At 38.5% G+C, this 12,586-nt stretch overlaps 1 pseudogene across 1 annotated transcript in view; it reads left to right on the top strand.

The window, feature by feature from the left end:
• The window catches only part of LOC144456389 (cytochrome P450 2C55-like), a 59,329-nt pseudogene that overhangs the window by 30,550 nt on the left and 16,193 nt on the right, over window positions 1-12,586 (top strand). Inside the window, exon 8 of the transcript XR_013485504.1 lies at window positions 3,376-3,563. The product of XR_013485504.1 is annotated as a cytochrome P450 2C55-like (transcript). The remainder of the gene's footprint in view (window positions 1-3,375; window positions 3,564-12,586) is intronic.

The raw sequence follows: 12,586 nt of genomic DNA, 5'->3' as shown, positions 1-12,586 counted from the left end.
CAGCAAGAGAATGACTTGTGGCTCCATTGAGACTCACCTTGGAAAAATTTCCCTTGCTGTTTTCATGTATTCAATATTAGCTGTCGTGTGTCCAAATTTGCTCCCTGCTTCCATCGTTATTGCAGGGAGAGCACTACATGAACTAAAAAAAATCAACATGCGATTATACAATGTTTTTAGTAGTATTATTATTATCTTAAAATATGTCATTAAAATATTTGGCATGTAGATGGCCCTGGGACCTCAAAGTCATAAGGAAGAGTGCAAGCTCCAGAAAGTCTGGTTAAGCTGGGAAGGCTTTTGAGTACAGATCCAGTGACAGACTATGTTTCTGTTGCTTGAGTACCATTCTGGCTATATTTGTAGAGGTTCAGAATTGGAAGGCAGGTTACCTTGGAGTCAGAAAGCCCTGGGTTCAAATCCCATCTTACATATTAGTTATGTAACCACGAGCAAGTTATTCTTTCTTGACCTGATTTCCTCAAATGTAAAATGAAGGGATTGGGCTAGATGGCCTCTAAGGTACCTTTTAGGATTAAATCTGTGATCCTATGACTTTTTTCTTGCTGTTGTTCACAGAAACTCATGAAAATGTCTACTAATATGTGAAGTAGCTATGATCCTGTATTTATGGAGAGACCACATTAATGGTAGAATGTTCTCACAATGATGAAATTACAGATCTTTTGAAGTCTTTGGAATAATACCCTAAATTCATTTGAGGAAGGGTCTAAAAGCTACATACTTTCCTGTAGGACAGAGATACTTAACCCTTTATGTGTGTGTTGATGAATTCCTTTGACAGTCTGGTGAAGCCTTTTCTCAGAATAAAGTTTTTAAATGCATCAAACAAAACATGTAATATTACTAAAAAACCCAGTTGTATTAAAATAAAGATGGAAAGTGTTTTCCCACTGTGAAATCTAACCACAGACCCTTTGGGATGAACTCTAGGCTAAGAATCCCTGTTTTAGAAAGATTTTACTTCCTACCTTATGTTCACAATAACAGTGTTAAGTATTTGAAAGCATCTTTGATTTTGTTTGTGGAGGTATTCCCTTTACCAAAGCAGAGTTCAGCTCTTATGCATCTTAGTAGACAGTTTCGTAAATTGCTGTGGCTAAAAAAAAAATCATCTTTAGTAGTCTACATTTTAGTGATGGCTTTCTTTAAATCTGGATAGACTGTTCTGTAGAGTCTGCATCTATAGTCTGTTGCTAGGCCTATACTTGAAGCTGTGTTTTTGACCATTTGCTGACATCCTGGGGATGATCACTGTTCTCTTCTTCACATTTAACCACCAACCCCTCTCTAGTGCTAGTTGCCTGGGCTGCCATACTACCCAGGTCCTACAGTCACCAAACCCCTTTCTGGAAGTGGTGGTGTATGCCTTCCCATCTATGCTAAGTGGACTGCCCACCAACATGCTACCTGGTCTGAGAATCCATGCTATGCAGCATGTCTAGAATCAGCTGGCAGCCACCCATGATAAACTTGCCCTTAGCCCTCCCTTTTTCCTATTGACCTCTGCTCTCTCTTTCCATATACTCTGTGACACCTTCCTTTATTATTTCAGTGGGAAGATCATCGGCTTTGGAGGAAAGAGACTGGTGTTTGAATTCCACCTCTGCTCCCTGTGTGAACCTTAGGAAGTTATCTCACCTTTATGAGCCTCCGCTTCCTCCTTTGTGCACTGAGGGGTATTAGACTGGCAACCGCTAAAGTCCCTGGCAGCTCAATATTGGCTATCTTTTTTTTTTTTTGCTTTTTGGTGAGGCAGTTGGGGTTAAGTGACTTGCCCAGGGTCAAGTGTCTGAGGCCAGATTTGAACTCAGGTCCTCCTGACTCCAAGGCTGGATCTCTATTCACTGAGCCACCTACCTGTGCCCCTCAATTTTAGTTATCTCAATCCTCCTCTATCTCTTGTTTTCAAATTCCTTTCATCTTGTGAGTCACAATAGAACCTAGCTTTTTTCTAAAGGCACCACATCTCTTGGTACTCTTTCTAAGGCTCTCTGCTCCTTTCTTTCTCCCCACTATTACCTCTTTGCCTAGTACACTTGACATATAGAACCAGTAGGAAGAGTTGGTCTACTCCATGTTTTATACTATTTCTTTTTCTGAATTTGATTTCTTTCTGTGTTGTGTTGAGTTTTGATGGTAGTATGAAGAATGCACCAAAATATTCATTTGGACATCTGGTTAGCCTTCTGAGATCAATGAGGCAGGTATCAGCTCGATTTTACAGATGAGGAGCTTGAGGTCTCAAAGAATAAATTTCCAAATGTCCTGTTAATGGTAGGATTGAAACTAGAATTCAGTTCTTGCAACTGTAGGAAAAGTCCAGTCTTCTCTCTATATTACATCCCCTCAAAGAGAAGAAAAATAAACCACCAATGACAGCAACACGTATGACACCAATATATTAAAAGTATAATGAAATTAAAATGTCTACTTGTCCACTTTGAAAGCAATTGTCAAAAGTAAGAATTGCTTTAATATGTTGATGATATTTTATAATATAGTCACCATAGCAAAACAGCTCTGTACAGGCTAGATAAATGCAGTGTAACTGCAAGCAATCTCAAAGGGGAGACATAAGCAGTTGAGGTAGGGGATATGGGAATATGGAAACTGTCTCTTGCATAAGATGGAATTTGCACCAATCTTGAAGGAAGCCAGGGGATCCAGGAGCAGGCTTGAGGAGGTAGAGGATTCCAAGCATAGAGGACTGACAGTGAAAAAGTATGAAGGAGAGAGAGAGGATTGTGTTCAAGGAATAGCATGAAGACTAGAATAACATGTAGAGGATCTGTGGGGGAGTTAGGTTTAAGAAGACTAGAAAAGGAGGAAGGGGTCAGTTTGTCAAAGGCTTTGAATGACAAATAAGGATTTTATATTCATAACATTCATAAACAATGTCTATCTCTTGTGTTGAATAATTAGTAAGGCAAGGAGACCCATTTAGACAAGGAATTCCGGGTGCATTCTTAACTTGGATTTTGTTCCTTGTAGCAAATGTATCCTGTCCTACAGTAGGCAGGACTCACAAATCTGGATTCCCTGCTATTCACACACACTATGAAGAAGTATAACTTGGAGCCATCCAATTTGATATCTGTGTGTATTCCTACCAAAAGCCCTTGTCTTCCCTTTGTTTAAAGACCTGTGCTCTGAGGTCATGCGACTTACATGAATTAGGGCCTGTGGACTCTCAGCTTCCCTAAGAGACTAAATATAGCTATATTTTCTAGTAAAGAGAGGATCGAATATGTGTTTCTTGAGGTATCTCTGAACGACTGACCAGAAAATTTATGGGAAATGTGTTTTTCCTCCTTTCTCACTTTTAACATGATTTTTATTCCTGTGTTAAAGATAAAATCTGTGAAGAAATTGACCATGTGATTGGCTGAAACCGAAGTCCTTACATGAAGGACAGAAGCAGTATTCCATACACTGATGCTATGATACGTGAGATACAGAGACACATTGATTTAATCCCCTCCAACCTGCCCCACGCAGCAAAACAAGACACTCAGTTCAGACAATATGTCATCCCCAAGGTCAGTGTTTCTTTGACCTATGCTACATCTTAGTAAATTATAGAATCCTTGAATCTTGGAGATAAAAGGGAACTCAGAGGCTCTGTAGTCCAACCCCTACTCCTGACAGCTGATTATAGATATTCACTTACAGTATATATCCTACCCAGTTAGGCAGCCCATTCCATTTTATAACATGTAAATCAGCAGAAAATTATTCCATTTATACATTTGAAATTTGCTTTTTTGTAACTTCAAATCACTGGTCCTATTTCTGCTGTCCAAGGGCAAGATTTCATTTTGTTTCTTACAAAGTAATGCACATTGTCAATACTTACTATTGGCACAGGGTCCAAGAGTTAACGTAGATTTTGACACATGGGAATCTATAAAGCCTGAAAGTCAGGGTTAGAGCTATGAATTCTTCTTTTTCTTTTCTTAGATTGAAAAAAAACAGTCAATGAACATTTATTAAATGTTTACTATATGTTTAGGATTGTGTTTAGGATACAAAGAAAGCCAGGTATTTATTTTATTTATTTTTTTCAACAAATAATATGTTTTCTCTTCCACCCACCTTTCCTTTATTGTCAGTGAAAAAAAATAGAAAAATGAAATGCTTGTAACATATATGCATAATTGCAATGTTGCCAGTGTCCAAAAAATTAATGTCTCAGTCTTTTCCCTCAATCCACAATCTCTCTGTCAGAAGGTGGGTAACCTGCTTCATCAGGGGTTCTCTGGAATCATGGTTGCTCATTGTATCAGTTAGCATTCTTAAGTCTTTCAAAGTTATTTGTCTTTACAATATTGTTGCTATCATATAAAGTCTTCTCTTGGCTCTGTGCACTTCATTCTGTAGCAGTTCATATATGTCTTCCAAAGTTTCTCTGAGGCTATCCCCTTCATCATTTCGTAGAGTCTAGTTGTATTCCATCACTTTCATTAACCGAAACTTACTCAACCATTCTGTAACTGATAGGCATCACTTTAGTTTCCGGTTCTTTGCTACCACAAGAAAAGCTGCTACAAATATTTTAGAAGAAACAAGTCCTTTTCTCCTTTCTCTGATTTTTTTTTTGGGGGGAGGTGGGAGGATAAGTAGTTGCTATGTCAAAGGATATATACAGTTAAATAACTTGGTGGGCATAGCTCCAAATTGCTTTCCTGAATGGCTAGAGCACATCACACTTTCACTAACATTGTATTAATGTGCCTGATTTCCCACAGCCCCTCCAGCATTTGTTTTTTTCCTTGTCAGTCAGCTTTGCTTATCTGATGGCCTAATGTAGAATCCTAGAATTTTTTCACTTTGAATTTCCCTAATTATTAGTGCTTTGGAGTATTTTAAATATGGCCATTACTAACTTGAATTTCCCCTTTTGAAAACTGCCTGTTCAAATCCTTTGTCTATATATCAGTTGGACAATCTTTATTTTTCTTTATGTCTGTTTCCTAAAATACAGTGGACTTGATTCTCCTTGCCTTTGAACTTGGGAATACTCTTGACAGCTATATCTTTTCCTAGGCAAGGAAACAAACGATTTCTTTCTTCCCCTCCCTTATTTAAGCCCATGCCTAGCTGTCCTGGAGTATTTCATAACAATTCCCTTTAGCTGCATTGTAGCATGGTGGCAATCAATGGTGTAGTTGTTTTAAAATGCCGTTGACGAGTCAGTTTGTGCAAAAATTTTCTAGCTCGGACTGGGTTTGTTTATTTGGGTAGCCAAAATATTAGAATCTCCATCCAATTGCCCAGTTAGTGCGCTGAAGAAAGATAACATGAAGTCTTACATTTGTGTTTAAAAAATTTAGGTTCACAAGTTTAGGATGAGAGAAGCATAACTATATAATAATGTGTCCAAAAATGATTTGAGAGTTTTAGGGGACTATGCTAAATCAGCAGCATAATTTCAAAGCTAAAAGTATCATAATGTATGTATCTAGATATATCAGAACATATGTATGCATGTATATACATACATATAGATCTATATATATATACATGTATATACATACATATAGATCTATATATATATATACATGTATATACATACATATAGATCTATATATATATATATATATACTAGTATATAGGTAAGCATATGTGTATGTATGTATATATGCATGTATATGGGACTGGACCTGTGATTTTATTGCTATAAGGAACTCCCATAGAGGAAGTTCAGTGCAGATTAGTATGCAGTTTTGCTCTTAGAGAATCTCCTGCAACAATGAGGAGCTAGGTGACTTTCCAGGATTGCACAAAATAAATGTGCCCGAGAAGGACTTGAACCTAGCTCTTCTTGATTCTGAACCATCTTTAAGAGAGACATGATGTCCAGGTTAGGAAAGTGATGGTCCCCCTAAAAACTGCCCTTGTCAGATTTCATCTGTGGTTATTTTGTTCAGTTCAAACTGCTGTGTTCCAGATAAAACAGTGATGTGTGATGGAAGCTGTCTAGTGGAATTCAACCAGGAAGGTTCAGGGCCTTGAGATCCTGCTGTATAAAGATCATTTGAAAGAACTTGGGATGTTAACTCAGAGAAGGGAAGATTTAATACCAGTCTTCAAGTTTTTGAAGGGTTATCATGTGGAAGAAGGATTAGATTTATGCCTCTTGGTCCCAGAGAACAGAATTAGGAGAAATGAATGAAGTTGCAAATAGGTAAATGAAGTTTTTAACAATTAGAACTATCCAAAAGAGAATGGGTTACCTTGGGGAGTCCTAAGTTCTCCCTCAATGAAGGTCTTCATTAAAAAGTTGGGTAATGCCTTGTTAGATACATTGTAGCTGGTGTTCTTATCTTGATAACTAAAGAGAGCAATGCCAGAAGTCTCCTGAACATCTGGTACAATTCCAAAGAGTGAGAGCTTCAGTTTCAAAAACTCCCTTAATGCTTGGTGGCAGCTCCCACAAAACTTGTTCTGTGCCCTCCTCTCAGCTCCTGCACCCCTGTATTGTCAGCAACATTGTTCCCTAGTGCACAGCCATCTGACCTTAACATCAAAGACGCTTGTGAAGACAGAGATCAGAGAGAAGCTGAGGAAGACTGACTTAGGGGAAGAGAGGAAGCATGGTCTGATGCAAAGAACTGGGGCAGGACTGGAAGCCAGAAGACCTCGATTCTAGCGCTAACTCTATCACTAGCTTGCTAGCAGGTATTTAATAGCGCTGCTCCTTTGTTTCTATGTTGATAAAATGAGGGGATTTAGTCCAAGTACAAGGCCACTTCCAGGTCAAATCTTCCAGGATCATTACTACATCATTGAAATTTTCTGTGTTTTTGCTTTCTAGGGCACTACCATATTAACATCATTGACCTCTGTTCTGTATGATGAGAAAGTGTTCCCCAAAGCACAGCAGTATTTCATTACTAGTATATCTGTTATATGGATCTGTGGTCAGTGATCTTTGATGTTACTATTGTAATTGTTTTGGGGCACCACTAACTGTGCCCATACAGGACAGTGAACTTAGTCAACAAATGTTGTGTTTGTTCTGACTTCTTCACTGACTAGCCATTCCCCTGTCTCACTCTCCTTTTCCATGGGCCTCCCTGTTCTGTGAGATACAACAATATTAAAGTATATTACATAAACTTAGTTGATAAAGCAAGGGCAGGTTTTCAGTAGATTTACTACAATTTTGAAAGAAATTCTGTTGTGGATAAAATGCTATGAAGTAGCATCACAGGATAGAGAGAAATCTTTAATGAAAGGAAGAGTCCATAGATGTGGCAAACTTCACTGTTGACTTATTTAAAAAAATATCCACAGCCACACTAACCTTCAGCAACCACCAACCCGATCAGGCAGCAACCATCAAGACCCAGGCAAGACCCTCCACCAGGAAAAAATATTATGACTCATTGAAGGTTCAGATGATGGTTAACATTATTTTTTTTTCAGCAATAAGGTATCTTAAAATTAAGGTATGTGTCTTTTTAGACATAATATCATTTCACACTTACTAGACTATAGTATCATATGAACATAACTTTTATATGCATGGGGAAACAAAAAAAAATTGTGTGGCTCATTTTATTGCAATGTTTGCTTTATTGTGGTGGTTTGGAGCTGACTTCACCTTACTGCTTCCCCTTATCATTTTATTCACTCTCAGCCCTTTGCAATCTGGTTCCCAAACTCATCATGCCAACACTAACACAACGTTAGGAGAACTGTCAAATGATCTTTTGCATTCTGGAAAGCAATTTGGGACTATACCCCAAAAGTTATCAAATTATGCATATCCTTTTACGACTAAGACAATACCCCAAAGAGATGAAATGATGAAGAACAATAAAGGGCAAAGATATTTATAGTAGTTTTTTTTTGTTTTACTGAAGTACTGGAAACAAAGGAACTACCCATGAAGAGGAATGGCTGAACAACTCATAGTGTACATATATAATGTCATATGTTTGTTTTGTAAGAAACGTCAGTTTCATAGAAGCCTGGGAAACTTTTCATGAACTAAACCAGAGGCATGCCTGTAGTGACAGTGTTGCTGTATCCTAAAGAAGAGTCATTTAGCAGAAAATGCACAGAAGATAACAAAAGGAAGTTCAGGAAGACAAAACAGTACAGTTTTAAAAGTAAGACATTTTATGATCTTAAAAAGCAAGCCTCATGTAATTGACATTTTTGTAACCATATACAATCATATTTTCCTGATCTACTTTGTATATGGAAATGCTTGTTTGTTTTTGGTGTCTAAGTGTGGAATAAAAATAAAATAAAATTAAAAAAGAAAAAGAATAACAGATGACTCCATAGTTACTCCAGGATGATGGTGGAATACTGTCCACACGCACGCACACACACACACACACACACACACACACACACACGACAGAATCCCTTAGGTTATCTTTGGGGACAAGATTTGGGCTAGGTGATACCATAGTTAAATAGATTCAGAACTGCTTGAATGACCACACTCCAAGAGTAATCATTAATAGGAAGATGTCAGCTAGAATGCAAATCTCTAATAGAGGTCCTGGGGATCCGTCCTTGGTCCTGTGCTGTTAAACAATTTTGTTTTCAGCGACTGCGACGAAAGCATAAAATGTCTATCAGATTTGAAAGTGACACGAAGCTATGCAGGATACCAACACTTCCAAGTAATTATAGCTCTCCAAAAAAGAGTAAAGGGAATAGTGGGTTCTTCATCATCAGAGGTTTGCAAGCAGAAGATAGATGAATGCTTGACAGGGGTGTCATGACTAGCAGCTTTTGTAGTCCCTTCAGGGTCTGAGAATTTATGCATTAGAGTCCAGAGTTCTTTCCATGACACCACGATTAACTAGATCAAGGTTTCTTCACCTGAAAATCCCATTAGTTGTTCTGGAAGTTAGTTTGTTTAATGTAGTGTAGAAGCTACTGTGACTCGAAGGAATGAACACCATCCCTCCCTTCGCTGTGGTATTTCGTTCTGTCCTGTTCTTTTTCTACTCCTTGGCTGGTAGACTTCAGGAGACGACCAGTTAAAGCCCCAGGATTAAGGTCAAAGGCAAGATAGGTCCTATTGGTCGAGATTTCGTGATGTGGAAGTAGTTCAGAAATCCGGATGTGTGAGAAGGAAGCGGAGATGTTGAAACGAAAAGAGCAAAAGCAGAGATGGTGAAGCCTGGTCTTGGGGAGGAGAATAGATTAACTTCTACTTAGCATCTGAATTAGCGGGAAGTTGGTGTGGGTCCCACACTCTGAGGGAGAGTGATCAGAGAACAGGGCATGGCAAAGAAGTAGATAAGTCAGCACATAGGGTCTCTGCCCTTTTGATAAGAGGGAGTGGTCCTTGATATAACTCTATGGATCTGGAGTCAGAGGACCCTCATCTGCATCTCTCCGCCCACTTAGCTCTGCGACTTAGGCGAAGTCCCGATTAGAGAGGAAATGGGAAGTGATGACTTCTAAAACTCCTTCCGATAGCTCCAAATCTCGGATCACCAGTTTCCTTCTGAGGAGAACAGCCTTAGATTTATAACAACACATTTCTATGGCCATAGAGTACTTTTCTCAATGGCATTAAAAGAAAACAAACAAACAAACAAAAAAACCAATGCGAGATTGCTAACGTAAAGGCAACGCGATGAAGTTTAAAGTGGAGCTGGCTTTGGAATCTGGGAACCTGTGTACCCTGGGGCAAGTCATTTCACCTCTCTAGGTATAACTGTGTAGGCAATATTCCTTAAACAGAGTCCCCTACCCTTCTAAAGCGTTCATTTAAACAGAGACTATTAAAGTAATGGAAAGGACAAATATAAAACAGATCAGAGGATGAATATTACAAAATAATAAGGAGCAACCTTGCCCCTCCCCCACACTTCTTTCAAGAGTTTGGGAAAGATCCATGGATATGGAATATTGCATATAACTCAGATTTTTTCCATGTGTTTATCAGTTTTGCAGATATTTTCCCTCTTTTCCTTCTTAAAAATTATTATTGTAAGGGATTATTCTCTGGGAGGAGGGAAATCTAGGTGATATAAAAACAAAAGATATTGATAAAAATCTGTTTTAAAAAGAAACTGATCAGGAGACTGTTTTTTAAAACATATAAAAAAAATGAATATCACATTTTATAATGGCCCATAGCCATTGGGGACAGTTTTGAGAATTCATTCTTCTATTAGAATGCAACTACACAAAAATCTTTATAGCAGCGCTTTTTGTTGTACTAAAGAAATGAAGACAAAGTAGATGTCAGTAATTTGGTAATAGCTAATAAGTTGTGATACATGGTGAAGTAAACTATCAGTACCCTTTAATAAATGATAACTATGAAGAATACAGAGAAGCATGAGGTAACATGAACAGATGCAAAGTGAAGTAAGCAGAACCAGAAAAACAATATGCATAATGAAACCACAGGGTAAATGGGAAAGAACAATGACCATAAAGCCTAAACTGAACACTGTGTAATTATGAAGATCAAGCTTAGATCTGGAAAAATAAATTTTCCTTCCCTTCTTTGCAGAGTTCAGGCTACAGGTATGGAACACTGCATATATTGCCAGAACTGTTGGTTTTGCTGAATGGATTCTTCCCACGTCATCCCCCCCTTTATAATCTTTGTTTTAAGGGATGACTCTCTAGGGAGGGGGAGGAAGGTGAGATATAAAAACAAAACATATCAATAGAGGTTGTTTTTTTTAAAAAAATACCTTTCTGTTGTCCACCACCTGCAGCTAGTACCCTGCTTCAATAATTTATTGCAAATAAATAACTTTATCATTCAAAAATGATGAGGGAACGAATGGCCATTTCTCAGAGACAGTTTGTTACCATGTTATTCACTGTACTCTCCATCAAAAATTCAAAATAAATTAAAGGACTCTCACATTTTTGTCTTTACCAGCAGGTCAAAGTCCATTGGAAGTAAAGCCACAATTGTCCAAGAAAACAAGGAGTTATTTGCTTGCTGAGCTCCTGTGTGTTTCTCATAAGCTTTGGATTCTTAACTGTCCAGTGTTGTAGCAGTTAGGAAAAACTCCCATGGAGCCATCTGCTCTTGGCCAGGTAACTCTATCTGCTTCTCATTTCAATATGGAGGTGGGGTTCTGGGAAAGGAAAGTTCCCACCTAGGCCTACTCCTCTTCCAATTATTGAAAACGAGCTGCAGTTAGATACTAAGAATATCAATAAATCCTTTTGCCTGGTAAGTATCTGTTTGTAGATTGTGTGTGTCCACATACTTGCTTTAAATGTGGCTTACAAGGAGACATAAATAGATACTTCTAGACTAACCCTTACTTACCTTTCGCCCAGAGAGAATTTGATTCTTGCCAGGCGGACAGATTGGTACCACAAGGCTAGCTGCTCTGCTCTATTCAGAGAGCAGGTTCTAAGTCAGAATTATACCCATCTACTCACTTAATTATTTTTAGTCTAGGGAAACTTTAGATTCAAGCTGTTCTCCTGATTGATATTCCATGACAGCGAATGAGTACCCCAACCTATATCCAAAGTCTTCACTTCCTTTTCACCACATACCAGTTACACAAAGGCCATCACACAGAGTGAATAGCAAACAACCCATTTATCCAATCCAATAGCAAACAGAAATTTGAGAATAAGATAAGAATATTCCAGAACATCAGAATAGAGAGTGAAATAGTTCTCCCCCCGGGGGCAAGGGATTTTAGCTCAACTGAGTGAAAGAGTCCCCAGACTCATCCAAGAGGAAATTCCTTGAAGGCTCTTGGGAAGGAAGCTGAGAAAGGATGTGATCAAGGTATCAGTTCCTCTACATGTCTTCATCTTTCCAGAGTCTTTGTTTTCCTCCAGAGACTTCTATCTAAAGTGTGAGCTAGTGCCCAGCACTGCACTTGGTACATAAGATAAACTTCAGAACTATTTGTTGATTTGAATTGAATATCTAAAAGTAGATCTGTATTAGATGATTTCTAAGGTCCTTTCAGCTTTAAACCTATGATCCTATGATGCTGGGATACCTATTGAGGAGGAGAGGTCAATCAATTGATCAAAAGCTTCATTTAAGCTCAAAGAGCTCACATCCAGTATGAGAGAAAGGAAAATAATGAGGCAGGGAAGGAAGAGAAGGAGGAAGGAGGGAGGGAGGGACAGAGAGAGAGACAGACAGACAGAGGCAAACAGAGACAGAGAGACAGAGACAGAGAGAGGTGTACATATATATATATATATATATATATACACACACACACACACAGAGATCAATGGAAAGCAATTTCATAGGGAAGGTACTAACTGTGGCTGGTAGGAAGGGACTGGGGATGGGAAAGGACTCTTGCAGAAAGTGAGATTTGAAATGAGTCTTGAAAGACCAGTGAAGCCAGGAGGCAAAGGGAAGGAAGGAGAGGATTGTACTGGAAACAGTTAGTTCAAATGCATCATGTCAGGAAAGGGACTATGAGGAATGGCAGGTAGGCCAGTGTTGAATGAATTGTAGAGTGAATTTAGAGCAGTAAAGTACAAGAAGACTCAAAAGGTTGAAGGGGGCCAAGTTGTGAAGAGCTTTAAATGTCAACTAATGACTTTATATTTTATCCCATGG

This window comes from Phascolarctos cinereus, unplaced genomic scaffold, assembly GCF_003287225.1.
Source record: "Phascolarctos cinereus isolate Bilbo 61053 unplaced genomic scaffold, phaCin_HiC Scaffold_3;HRSCAF=262, whole genome shotgun sequence".
NCBI classification, from domain to species: Eukaryota; Metazoa; Chordata; class Mammalia; order Diprotodontia; family Phascolarctidae; genus Phascolarctos; species Phascolarctos cinereus.
This window is presented reverse-complemented; position numbering and strand designations above follow the sequence as displayed.